The sequence below is a fragment of the Oncorhynchus gorbuscha genome, linkage group LG24 (assembly GCF_021184085.1).
Source record: "Oncorhynchus gorbuscha isolate QuinsamMale2020 ecotype Even-year linkage group LG24, OgorEven_v1.0, whole genome shotgun sequence".
NCBI classification, from domain to species: Eukaryota; Metazoa; Chordata; class Actinopteri; order Salmoniformes; family Salmonidae; genus Oncorhynchus; species Oncorhynchus gorbuscha.
In genome coordinates this window covers 58905206-58919855 of record NC_060196.1, presented here as the reverse complement: position 1 = coordinate 58919855, position 14650 = coordinate 58905206, and the positions used below count along the sequence as shown (strand labels likewise).

Genomic DNA, 14650 nt, shown 5'->3' with positions numbered 1-14650 from the left:
TGTCACACTGACCACCCTCTAAGATTGGCTTCCTGTCACACTGACCACCCTCTAGGATTGGCTTCCTGTCACACTGACCACCCTCAAGGATTGGCTTCCTGTCACGCTGACCACCCTCAAGGATTGGCTTCCTGTCACGCTGACCACCCTCAAGGATTGGCTTCCTGTCACACTGACCACCCTCAAGGATTGGCTTCCTGTCACGCCTGACCACCCTCAAGGATTGGCTTCCTGTCACGCTGACCACCCTCTAGGATTGGCTTCCTGTCACACTGACCACCCTCTAAGATTGGCTTCCTGTCACACTGACCACCCTCTAGGATTGGCTTCCTGTCACACTGACCACCCTCTAAGATTGGCTTCCTGTCACACCTGACCACCCTCTAGGATTGGCTTCCTGTCACACTGACCACCCTCTAAGATTGGCTTCCTGTCACACCTGACCACCCTCTAGGATTGGCTTCCTGTCACACTGACCACCCTCTAGGATTGGCTTCCTGTCACACCTGACCACCCTCTAGGATTGGCTTCCTGTCACACCTGACCACCCTCTAGGATTGGCTTCCTGTCACACCTGACCACCCTCTAGGATTGGCTTCCTGTCACACCTGACCACCCTCTAAGATTGGCTTCCTGTCACACCTGACCACCCTCTAGGATTGGCTTCCTGTCACACTGACCACCCTCTAGGATTGGCTTCCTGTCACACCTGACCACCCTCTAGGATTGGCTTCCTGTCACACTGACCACCCTCTAGGATTGGCTTCCTGTCACACCTGACCACCCTCTAGGATTGGCTTCCTGTCACACCTGACCACCCTCTAGGATTGGCTTCCTGTCACACCTGACCACCCTCTAGGATTGGCTTCCTGTCACACCTGACCACCCTCTAGGATTGGCTTCCTGTCACGCTGACCACCCTCTAAGATTGGCTTCCTGTCACGCTGACCACCCTCTAAGATTGGCTTCCTGTCACGCTGACCACCCTCTAAGATTGGCTTCCTGTCACGCTGACCACCCTCTAGGATTGGCTTCCTGTCACACTGACCACCCTCTAGGATTGGCTTCCTGTCACGCTGACCACCCTCTAGGATTGGCTTCCTGTCACACCTGACCACCCTCTAGGATTGGCTTCCTGTCACACTGACCACCCTCTAGGATTGGCTTCCTGTCACACCTGACCACCCTCTAGGATTGGCTTCCTGTCACACTGACCACCCTCTAGGATTGGCTTCCTGTCACGCTGACCACCCTCTAGGATTGGCTTCCTGTCACACTGACCACCCTCTAAGATTGGCTTCCTGTCACACTGACCACCCTCTAAGATTGGCTTCCTGTCACACTGACCACCCTCTAAGATTGGCTTCCTGTCACGCTGACCACCCTCTAAGATTGGCTTCCTGTCACACTGACCACCCTCTAGGATTGGCTTCCTGTCACACTGACCACCCTCTAAGATTGGCTTCCTGTCACGCTGACCACCCTCTAGGATTGGCTTCCTGTCACGCTGACCACCCTCTAAGATTGGCTTCCTGTCACGCTGACCACCCTCTAGGATTGGCTTCCTGTCACACTGACCACCCTCTAGGATTGGCTTCCTGTCACGCTGACCACCCTCTAGGATTGGCTTCCTGTCACCTGACCACCCTCTAGGATTGGCTTCCTGTCACGCTGACCACCCTCTAAGATTGGCTTCCTGTCACACTGACCACCCTCTAGGATTGGCTTCCTGTCACGCTGACCACCCTCTAAGATTGGCTTCCTGTCACGCTGACCACCCTCTAGGATTGGCTTCCTGTCACACTGACCACCCTCTAGGATTGGCTTCCTGTCACGCTGACCACCCTCTAGGATTGGCTTCCTGTCACCTGACCACCCTCTAGGATTGGCTTCCTGTCACGCTGACCACCCTCTAAGATTGGCTTCCTGTCACACTGACCACCCTCTAGGATTGGCTTCCTGTCACGCTGACCACCCTCTAGGATTGGCTTCCTGTCACGCTGACCACCCTCAAGGATTGGCTTCCTGTCACACTGACCACCCTCTAGGATTGGCTTCCTGTCACGCTGACCACCCTCAAGGATTGGCTTCCTGTCACACTGACCACCCTCTAGGATTGGCTTCCTGTCACACCTGACCACCCTCTAGGATTGGCTTCCTGTCACACTGACCACCCTCAAGGATTGGCTTCCTGTCACACTGACCACCCTCTAGGATTGGCTTCCTGTCACGCTGACCACCCTCAAGGATTGGCTTCCTGTCACACTGACCACCCTCTAGGATTGGCTTCCTGTCACACCTGACCACCCTCTAGGATTGGCTTCCTGTCACACTGACCACCCTCAAGGATTGGCTTCCTGTCACACCTGACCACCCTCTAGGATTGGCTTCCTGTCACACTGACCACCCTCTAGGATTGGCTTCCTGTCACACCTGACCACCCTCTAGGATTGGCTTCCTGTCACACCTGACCACCCTCTAGGATTGGCTTCCTGTCACACCTGACCACCCTCTAGGATTGGCTTCCTGTCACCTGACCACCCTCTAGGATTGGCTTCCTGTCACGCTGACCACCCTCTAAGATTGGCTTCCTGTCACGCTGACCACCCTCTAAGATTGGCTTCCTGTCACGCTGACCACCCTCTAGGATTGGCTTCCTGTCACGCTGACCACCCTCTAGGATTGGCTTCCTGTCACGCTGACCACCCTCTAGGATTGGCTTCCTGTCACCCTGACCACCCTCTAGGATTGGCTTCCTGTCACCTGACCACCCTCTAGGATTGGCTTCCTGTCACCTGACCACCCTCTAGGATTGGCTTCCTGTCACACCTGACCACCCTCTAGGATTGGCTTCCTGTCACCTGACCACCCTCTAGGATTGGCTTCCTGTCACGCTGACCACCCTCTAGGATTGGCTTCCTGTCACACTGACCACCCTCTAAGATTGGCTTCCTGTCACACTGACCACCCTCTAAGATTGGCTTCCTGTCACACTGACCACCCTCTAGGATTGGCTTCCTGTCACGCTGACCACCCTCTAAGATTGGCTTCCTGTCACACCTGACCACCCTCTAAGATTGGCTTCCTGTCACACCTGACCACCCTCAAGGATTGGCTTCCTGTCACGCTGACCACCCTCTAAGATTGGCTTCCTGTCACGCTGACCACCCTCTAAGATTGGCTTCCTGTCACCTGACCACCCTCTAGGATTGGCTTCCTGTCACGCTGACCACCCTCTAGGATTGGCTTCCTGTCACCTGACCACCCTCTAGGATTGGCTTCCTGTCACGCTGACCACCCTCTAGGATTGGCTTCCTGTCACGCTGACCACCCTCTAAGATTGGCTTCCTGTCACACCTGACCACCCTCTAGGATTGGCTTCCTGTCACGCTGACCACCCTCTAGGATTGGCTTCCTGTCACGCTGACCACCCTCTAGGATTGGCTTCCTGTCACACTGACCACCCTCTAGGATTGGCTTCCTGTCACCTGACCACCCTCTAGGATTGGCTTCCTGTCACCTGACCACCCTCTAAGATTGGCTTCCTGTCACCTGACCACCCTCTAAGATTGGCTTCCTGTCACCTGACCACCCTCTAGGATTGGCTTCCTGTCACCTGACCACCCTCTAAGATTGGCTTCCTGTCATCCCGAACAACTAAAATCCTGACATGTGATGGGGATCCCTGTCCCTGACCACCCCTAGGATTGGGGATCCCTGGGTCCCTGGATTTTTTCCCTGACCACCCTCAAGGGGATCCCTGTCCCTGACCACCCCTGGGGTGGGGATCCCTGGGTCCCTGGCTTTTCACACTGACCACCCCTGGGGTGGGGATCCCTGACCACCCCTAGGATTTTCCCCTGGGGTGGGGACCACCCCTGGATTTTCCTGTCCCTGGGGTGGGGGTCCCTGGATTGGCTTTTCCCTGGGATTGGGGGTCCCTGGTTTTCCTGGGGTGGGGACCACCCTCTAGGATTTTCCTGTCACCTGACCACCCTCTAGGGTGGGGGTCCCTGGTCATTTCCTGGGGTGGGGGTCCCTGGGTCCCTGGTTTTCCTGGGGTGGGGGTCCCTGGTCCCTTTTCCCTGGGGTGGGGGGGTCCCTGGTTTCCCTGGGGTGGGGGTCCCTGGGTCCCTTTTCCCTGGGGTGGGGGTCCCTGGTTTTCCTGGGGTGGGGGTCCCTGGGTTTCCTGGGGTGGGGATCCCTGGGTAAGAAAAGGTTGAAGACCACTAATCTAAATCTTATAGTTATCATGGCCAGATTACGTGCCCACTGGCCTCGATCCAATGGGGGCCCACATTGATTTTTTTTTTTTGAGTCACTCAAGTATCATATGAACACACAAGAGATTTGTAGAGTTGCAGGAAATGTGCTTCAAAACTGCAGCATGTTCTCTCTGCCAACAAGGGGTGGGGGGGGTGAACAGTTTGAACAATTGAGTCGTGAAGTGTGGTGGTGGTGGTGGGGGGGGGTCTGTTACCGTGATGATAAATAACAACATCCATCCAGGAAATGTGTGTGATCAGATCTTCTGAAATAGTAGTTGATTTCCCAGACACACACACACTGTTGTCTCTGTTGTTGTCACCTACACTACATTCCTCTCTCCTACACATGAGCAGGAAATGAATTACTAGTAGGATCTGGACTTCGTGTATGTGCAAGTGCGTGCGTCTGTGCGTGCGTGTGTGAGAGCGTGTGTGTGTGTGTATGTGTGTGTGCGTGAGTGTGTGTGTGCTTGTGTGTGTGTGTGTGCTTGTGTGCGTGCTTGTGTGGGTGCGTGTGCGCGTGTAAAACCTCTCTGAGGTCGGTGACTGAGACGGGGCCTTTAGACATGAGCAGCTGCTTGCAGAACTTCCTGTTTTGACTGCTTCTGTCTGGCTGCTTGGCTGCGAACACAATGCTGTTGATCTGACTCCTCAACTTTGCACTGTGTAACACAAAGAAGCTTAGCGACACTTCCCATCCATTCGACCAGAGGAGAACGGTGTGCAGAGATACAGGAGCACTGGGCTCATAGTAACGGCTGGAACGGAATGAATGGAACAGTATCAAACACATGGGGTTATACAAGGGTTTCACATGGGTTTCACATGAGATTCACGTGGGTTTCACATGGGTTTCACATGAGATTCACATGAGTTATACAAGGGTTTCACATGAGATTCACATGAGTTATACAAGGGTTATACAAGGGTTTCACATGAGATTCACGTGGGTTTCACATGAGATTCACGTGGGTTTCACATGAGATTCACATGGGTTTCACATGAGATTCACATGGGTTTCACATGAGTTTATGAGTTAAAGGGTTTCACATGGGTTTCACATGGGTTTCACATGAGTTATAAAAGGGTTTCACAAGGGTTTCACATGAGATTCACATGAGTTATACAAGGGTTTCACAAGGGTTTCACATGGGTTTCACATGGGTTTCACATGATATTCACATGAGTTAGGGTTTCACAAGGGTTTCACAAGGGTTTCAAGGGTTTCAATGGGTTTCACATGAGATTCACATGAGATTCACATGAGTTATACAAGGGTTTCACATGAGATTCACATGAGTTATGCAAGTGTTTCACAAGGGTTTCACATGAGATTCACATGAGTTATACAAGGGTTTCACAAGGGTTTAACATGAGATTCACATGAGTTATACAAGGGTTTCACATGAGATTCACATGAGATTCACATGAGTTTCACAAGGGTTTCACAAGGGTTTCACATGGGTTTCACATGGGTTTCACATGAGGGTTTCACATGAGATTCACATGAGTTATACAAGGGGGTTTCACATGAGATTCACATGAGTTATACAAGGGTTTCACAAGGGTTTCACATGAGATTCACATGAGTTATACAAGGGTTTCACAAGGGTTTCACATGAGTTATACAAGGGATGGGTTTCACATGAGTTATACAAGGGTTTCACATGGGTTTCACATGAGATTCACATGAGTTATACAAGGGTTTCACATGGGTTTCATGAGTTATACAAGGGTTTCACATGAGATTCACATGGTTAACATATGTTTCACATGAGATTAACATGGGTTTCACATGGGTTTCACATGGGTTTCACATGGGTTTGATGCCATTCCATTCCTTCCATTCCAGCCATTACGATGAGTCCGTCCTCCTGTGTCTCCACCTACCAGCCTCCTCTGCACTCCATGTGGTAGGGGAAGAGGAGAGGGACATAAGTTAGTATCAGTTACACTCTAACAGAACGTCCATGTTGAGAGAGAAACTAGAGGAATCTGAACTAGCATAAACATCATCTGGGACATTAAAGCAAATACCTAACTCTCCACAATCAAGGACTATGGCTCCTTAAGATGCGTGTGTATGTGTGTATGTGTGTATGCATGTGTGTGTCAAGCACTTTGATGTGGTGCCATTTGTCGAAGCCAGTGGGTCTTGAACTCTGGTTAGCAACAATCAACTATAACATCTACTGTGTGCACAACATCTACTGGTGTGTGTGCATGTGTGTGTCAAGCACTTTGATGCACAACATCTACTGGTCTTAGTCTATAGCACAACATTTGTCTTAATCTATAGCACAACATCTACTGGCCAGTGGGTCTTGAACTCTGGTCTTAGCAACAATCACTGGTCTTAGTCTATAGCACAACATCTACTGGTCTTAGTCTATAGCACAACATCTACTGGTCTTAGTCTATAGCACAACATCTACTGGTCTTAGTCTATAGCACAACATCTACTGGTCTTAGTCTATAGCACAACATCTACTGGTCTTAGTCTATAGCACAACATCTACTGGTCTTAGTCTATAGCACAACATCTACTGGTCTTAGTCTATAGCACAACATCTACTGGTCTTAGTCTATAGCACAACATCTACTGGTCTTAGTCTATAGCACAACATCTACTGGTCTTAGTCTATAGCACAACATCTACTGGTCTTAGTCTATAGCACAATCTACTGGTCATCTACTGGTCTTAGTCTATAGCACAACATCTACTGGTCTTAGTCTATAGCACAACATCTACTGGTCATTAGTCTATAGCACAACATCTACTGGTCTTAGTCTATAGCACAACATCTACTGGTCTTAGTCTATAGCACAACATCTACTGGTCTTAGTCTATAGCACAACATCTGGTCTAGTCTATAGCACAACATCTGCTGGTCTTAGTCTATAGCACAACATCTGCTGAGAGAGAGAGAGAGAGAGAGAGAGAGAGAGAGAGAGAGAGAGAGAGAGAGAGAGAGAGAGAGAGAGAGAGAGAGAGAGAGAACCCCATGCCCTATTACTTTTGCCCAGTGGCTGTAGGGAACCATTACATCGGCAATAGGTTCCCATTTAGGATGTAGCCAATAATTCTCATATTAGATTAAGTCATTTTTTAGATTTCTCACATGAAACATATTCCTTGTGAGTTGTTGTCCACTGAACAAAGGGATGTGTGTATGTTGTTCTCTCTCTTTCACCCTACACTGAAAGGACATACACACATAGAGTGACAGACCATAGAGAGCTGTCCGCCTGGAGTTGATTGCAAACATAATATATATATTTTTAAATGATCATGAAAATCCAAGATATGTGTGTTTTGTGCATTGGATCACATCTGTTGATAGAGCTAGAGAGATGTTGGTCAGACCATGAGACGTCAATAAAATCGGACGCTTTGACCCAGAAACTATTATTTTTCTTTATTTGTACTATTTTCTACATTGTATAATACTAATGATGACATCGAAACTATGAAATAACACATAGTAACCAAAGAATAGTGTAAAACAAATCAAAATGTATTTTATATTTGAGATTCTTCAAAGTTGCCACCCTTTGCCTTGATGACAGCTTTGCACACTCTTGGCATTCTCTCAACCAGCGTCATGAGGTAGTCACCTGGAATGCATTTCAACTAACAGGTGGGCCTTCTTGGGACGGCAGGTGATGAGAGGGAAGTAACTGAATCAAGACGGTCGCCGGTTCCACAGTAAGAATGTGACTTGCCTAGTTAAATATGATTATTTTTTTATTCTTAAAAGTTTTTGCTAAATTTATTTCCTTCTAAATGTGTTTGAGCATTTTCATTTCATTTCATTACAGTATAACGGTTTGATTTGTTTGATCGTAGCTAGCTACATAGCCAGCTACATAGCCGTCTTTGTATCAAAGATAATTGTGTAGTCTAGAGCGATTTTCTAGGTTAGCTAGCCAGCTATTGTCGTTCTTTTAACGCAACGTAACGTAATCAACACTGCTAGCTAGCCAGCTAGACCCCGAATAGCAGCACTGTAGAAACTATTACACTCAACGGCACGACTTGATTAGTGTAGTGTGTCAGCCTACAAAGTCAACAGCCAGCCACTGCCAGCTAGCCTACTTCAGCAGTACTGTATCATTTTAATCATTTTAGTCAATAAGATTCTTGCTACGTAAGCTTAACTTTCTGAACATTCGAGACGTGTAGTCCACTTGTCATTCTAATCTCTTTTGCATTAGCGTAGCCTCTTCTGTAGCCTGTCAACTATGTGTCTGTCTATCCCTGTTCTCTCCTCTCTGCACAGACCATACAAACGCTCCACACCGCGTGGCCGCGGCCACCCTAATCTGGTGGTCCCAGCGCGCACGACCCACGTGGAGTTCCAGGTCTCCGGCAGCCTCTGGAACTGCCGATCTGCGGCCAACAAGGCAGAGTTCATCTCAGCCTATGCCTCCCTCCAGTCCCTTGACTTCTTGGCACTGACGGAAACATGGATCACCACAGATAACACTGCTACTCCCACTGCTCTCTCTTCGTCCGCCCACGTGTTCTCGCACACCCCGAGAGATTCTGGTCAGCGGGGTGGTGGCAACGGGATCCTCATCTCTCCCAAGTGGTCATTCTCTCTTTCTCCCCTTACCCATCTGTCTATCGCCTCCTTTGAACTCCATGCTGTCACAGTTACCAGCCCTTTCAAGCTCAACATCCTTATCATTTATCGCCCTCCAGGTTCCCTCGGAGAGTTCATCAATGAGCTTGATGCCTTGATAAGCTCCTTTCCTGAGGACGGCTCACCTCTCACAGTTCTGGGCGACTTTAACCTCCCCACGTCTACCTTTGACTCATTCCTCTCTGCCTCCTTCTTTCCACTCCTCTCGTCTTTTGACCTCACCCTCTCACCTTCCCCCCCTACTCACAAGGCAGGAAATACGCTCGACCTCATCTTTACTAGATGCTGTTCTTCCACTAACCTCATTGCAACTCCCCTCCAAGTCTCCGACCACTACCTTGTATCCTTTTCCCTCTCGCTCTCATCCAACACTTCCCACACTGCCCCTACTCGGATGGTATCGTGCCGTCCCAACCTCCGCTCTCTCTCCCCCGCTACTCTCTCCTCTTCCATCCTATCATCTCTTCCCTCTGCTCAAACCTTCTCCAACCTATCTCCTGATTCTGCCTCCTCAACCCTCCTCTCCTCCCTTTCTGCATGCCTTTGACTCTCTATGTCCCCTATCCTCCAGGCCGGCTCGGTCCTCCCCTCCTGCTCCGTGGCTCGACGACTCATTGCGAGCTCACAGAACAGGGCTCCGGGCAGCCGAGCGGAAATGGAGGAAAACTCGCCTCCCTGCGGATCTGGCATCCTTTCACTCCCTCCTCTCTACATTTTCCTCCTCCGTCTCTGCTGCTAAAGCCACTTTCTACCACTCTAAATTCAAAGCATCTGCCTCTAAACCTAGGAAGCTCTGTGCCACCTTCTCCTCCCTCCTGAATCCTCCTCCCCCCCCCCCTCCTCCCTGTCTGCAGATGACTTCGTCAACCATTTTGAAAAGAAGGTCGACGACATCCGATCCTCGTTTGCTAAGTCAAACGACACCGCTAGTTCTGCTCACACTGCCCTACCCTGTGCTCTGAACTCTTTCTCCCCTCTCTCTCCAGATGAAATCTTGCGTCTTGTGACGGCCGGCCGCCCAACAACCTGCCCGCTTGACCCTATGCCCTCCTCTCTTCTCCAGACCATTTCTGGAGATCTTCTCCCTTACCTCACCTCGCTCATCAACTCATCCCTGACAGCTGGCTACGTCCCTTCCGTCTTCAAGAGAGCGAGAGTTGCACCCCTTCTGAAAAAACCTACACTCGATCCCTCCGATGTCAACAACTACAGACCAGTATCCCTTCTTTCTTTTCTCTCCAAAACTCTTGAACGTGCCGTCCTTGGCCAGCTCTCCCGCTATCTCTCTCAGACTGACCTTCTTGATCCAAATCAGTCAGGTTTCAAGACTAGTCATTCAACTGAGACTGCTCTTCTCTGTATCACGGAGGCGCTCCGCACTGCTAAAGCTAACTCTCTCTCCTCTGCTCTCATCCTTCTAGACCTATCGGCTGCCTTCGATACTGTGAACCATCAGATCCTCCTCTCCACCCTCTCCGAGTTGGGCATCTCCGGCGCGGCCCACGCTTGGATTGCGTCCTACCTGACAGGTCGCTCCTACCAGGTGGCGTGGCGAGAATCTGTCTCCTCACCACGCGCTCTCACCACTGGTGTCCCCCAGGGCTCTGTTCTAGGCCCTCTCCTATTCTCGCTATACACCAAGTCACTTGGCTCTGTCATAACCTCACATGGTCTCTCCTATCATTGCTATGCAGACGACACACAATTAATCTTCTCCTTTCCCCCTTCTGATGACCAGGTGGCGAATCGCATCTCTGCATGTCTGGCAGACATATCAGTGTGGATGACGGATCACCACCTCAAGCTGAACCTCGGCAAGACGGAGCTGCTCTTCCTCCCGGGGAAGGACTGCCCGTTCCATGATCTCGCCATCACGGTTGACAACTCCATTGTGTCCTCCTCCCAGAGCGCTAAGAACCTTGGTGTGATCCTGGACAACACCCTGTCGTTCTCAACCAACATCAAGGCGGTGGCCCGTTCCTGTAGGTTCATGCTCTACAACATCCGCAGAGTACGACCCTGCCTCACACAGGAAGCGGCGCATGTCCTAATCCAGGCACTTGTCATCTCCCGTCTGGATTACTGCAACTCGCTGTTGGCTGGGCTCCCTGCCTGTGCCATTAAACCCCTACAACTCATCCAGAATGCCGCAGCCCGTCTGGTGTTCAACCTTCCCAAGTACTCTCACGTCACCCCGCTCCTCCTCTCTCTCCACTGGCTTCCAGTTGAAGCTTGCATCCGCTACAAGACCATGGTGCTTGCCTACGGAGCTGTGAGGGGAACGGCACCTCAGTACCTCCAGGCTCTGATCAGGCCCTACATCCAAACAAGGGCACTGCGTTCATCCACCTCTGGCCTGCTCGCCTCCCTACCACTGAGGAAGTACAGTTCCCGCTCAGCCCAGTCAAAACTGTTCGCTGCTCTGGCCCCCCAATGGTGGAACAAACTCCCTCACGACGCCAGGACAGCGGAGTCAATCACCACCTTCCGGAGACACCTGAAACCCACCTCTTTAAGGAATACCTAGGATAGGATAAAGTAATCCTTCTCACCCCCCTTAAAAGATTTAGATGCACTATTGTAAAGTGGCTGTTCCACTGGATGTCATAAGGTGAATGCACCAATTTGTAAGTCGCTCTGGATAAGAGCGTCTGCTAAATGACTTAAATGTAATGTAAATTTGAGCCAATCAGTTGTGTTGTGACAAGGTAGGGATGGTATACAGTAGATAGCCCTATTTGGTAAAAGACCAATATTATGTCAAGAACAGCTCAAATATCAAATCAAATTGTATTTGTCACATACACATGGTTAGCAGATGTTAATGGGAGTGTAGCGAAATAAGCAAAGAGAAAACGACAGTCCATCATTACTTTAAGACATGAAGGTCAGGCAATGCTGAACATTTCAAGAGCTTTGAAAGTTTCTTCAAGTGGAGTCACAAAAAACCATCAAGTGTTACGATGAAACTGGCTCTCATGAGGACCTGTCACAAGAAAGGATGACCCAGAGTTACCTCTGCTGCAGAGGATAAGTTCATTAGAGTTAACTGTCTCTCATGAGGACCTGTCACAGGAAAGGAAGACCCAGAGTTACCTCTGCTGCAGAGGATAAGTTCATTAGAGTTAACTGTCTCTCATGAGGACCTGTCACAGGACAGGAAGACCCAGAGTTACCTCTGCTGCAGAGGATAAGTTCATTAGAGTTAACTGTCTCTCATGAGGACCTGTCACAGGACAGGAAGACCCAGAGTTACCTCTGCTGCAGAGGATAAGTTCATTAGAGTTAACTGTCTCTCATGAGGACCTGTCACAGGACAGGAAGACCCAGAGTTACCTCTGCTGCAGAGGATAAGTTCATTAGAGTTAACTGTCTCTCATGAGGACCTGTCACAGGACAGGAAGACCCAGAGTTACCTCTGCTGCAGAGGATAAGTTCATTAGAGTTAACTGTCTCTCATGAGGACCTGTCGCAGGACAGGAAGACCCAGAGTTACCTCTGCTGCAGAGGATAAGTTCATTAGAGTTAACTGTCTCTCATGAGGACCTGTCACAGGACAGGAAGACCCAGAGTTACCTCTGCTGCAGAGGATAAGTTCATTAGAGTTAACTGTCTCTCATGAGGACCTGTCGCAGGACAGGAAGACCCAGAGTTACCTCTGCTGCAGAGGATAAGTTCATTAGAGTTAACTGTCTCTCATGAGGACCTGTCACAGGACAGGAAGACCCAGAGTTACCTCTGCTGCAGAGGATAAGTTCATTAGAGTTAACTGTCTCTCATGAGGACCTGTCACAGGAAAGGAAGACCCAGAGTTACCTCTGCTGCAGAGGATAAGTTCAGTAGAGTTAACTGTCTCTCATGAGGACCTGTCACAGGACAGGAAGACCCAGAGTTACCTCTGCTGCAGAGGATAAGTTCATTAGAGTTAACTGTCTCTCATGAGGACCTGTCTGCTGCAGGACAGGAAGACCCAGAGTTACCTCTGCTGCAGAGGATAAGTTCATTAGAGGAGTCAACTGGCTCTCATGAGGACCTGTCACAGGACAGGAAGACCCAGAGTTACCTCTGCTGCAGAGGATAAGTTCATTAGAGTTAACTGTCTCTCATGAGGACCTGTCGCAGGACAGGAAGACCCAGAGTTACCTCTGCTGCAGAGGATAAGTTCATTAGAGTTAACTGTCTCTCATGAGGACCTGTCACAGGACAGGAAGACCCAGAGTTACCTCTGCTGCAGAGGATAAGTTCATTAGAGTTAACTGTCTCTCATGAGGACCTGTCGCAGGACAGGAAGACCCAGAGTTACCTCTGCTGCAGAGGATAAGTTCATTAGAGTTAACTGTCTCTCATGAGGACCTGTCACAGGACAGGAAGACCCAGAGTTACCTCTGCTGCAGAGGATAAGTTCAGTAGAGTTAACTGTCTCTCATGAGGACCTGTCACAGGACAGGAAGACCCAGAGTTACCTCTGCTGCAGAGGATAAGTTCATTAGAGTTAACTGTCTCTCATGAGGACCTGTCACAGGACAGGAAGACCCAGAGTTACCTCTGCTTCAGTTCATTAGAGTTACCAGCCTCAGAATTTGCAGACCAAATAAATGGTAACAAGTAACAGACACATCTCAACATCAACTGTTCAGAGGAGACTGTGTGAATCAGGCCTTCATGGTTGAATTGCTGAAAAGAAACCACTACTAAATGACACCAATAAGAAGAAAGACAGAGACTTGCTTGGGCCAAGAAACATGAGTAATTGACATTAGACCAGTGGAAATCTGTCATTTGGTCTGGAGTTCAAATGTGAGATTTTGGTTCCAACCTCTGTGTCTTTGTGAGACACCGTAAAGCATGGAGGAGGAGGTGTGATGGTGTAGTGGTGCTTTACCAGGTTGACACAGTCTGTGATTTATTTAGAAGTTCGATTCACTTAACCAGCATGGCTACCACAGCATTCTGCAGCGATCAACGCCATCCCATCTGGTTTGGGCTTAGTGGGACTGTCTATTTTAATTCACAGGACAGGAGAGTTACCTCTGCTGCAGAGGATAAGTTCATTAGACCCTGTTAACTGACCTTTCAACATTTATTTAACCTTTATTTAACTAGTCAAGTCAGTAAAGAACACATTCATATTCACCATGACAGCCTAGGAACAGTTCGGGTTAACTACCTTGTTCAGGAGCAGAACGTCAGATTTCTACCTTATCAGGTCAGGGATTCGATCTAGCAAACTTTCTGTTATTTCCCCAATGCTCTATCCCCTAGGCTAGTGGGACTTAGTGGGACTATTAGTTGTTAGGACAATGACCCAACTATTAGGACAATGACTGTCCAACACACCTCCACAATTAACTGTCCCGACCTTAACCATATTGAGATGGTTTGGGATAAGTCTCTCATGAGGACCGTCAAAGTGAAGGAAAAGCAGGCAACAAGTGCTGAGCATATGTGGGAACTCCTTCAAGGCTGTTGGAAAAGCATTCCATGTGAAGCTGGTTGAGAGAATGCCAAGAATGTGCAAAGCTGTCATCAAGGCAAAGGGTGGCTATTTGAAGAATCTCAAACATAAAATATATTTAGATTTGTTTAACACATTTTGGTTACTACACGATCCCATGTGTGTTATTTCATAGTTTTGATGTCTTAACTATTATTCTACAATGTAGAAAATACTGCAAAAAATATTTGAGGACCTGTCACAGGACAGGAAGACCCAGAAAAAAACTTCCTCCTTGA

General features: G+C 49.1%; 1 pseudogene; it reads right to left on the bottom strand.

Annotated features, from left to right (window-relative positions):
• Nucleotides 1-3847: 3847 nt before the first annotated feature.
• LOC124012280 overlaps nt 3848-14650 on the bottom strand; it is a 29422-nt pseudogene continuing 18619 nt past the window's right edge.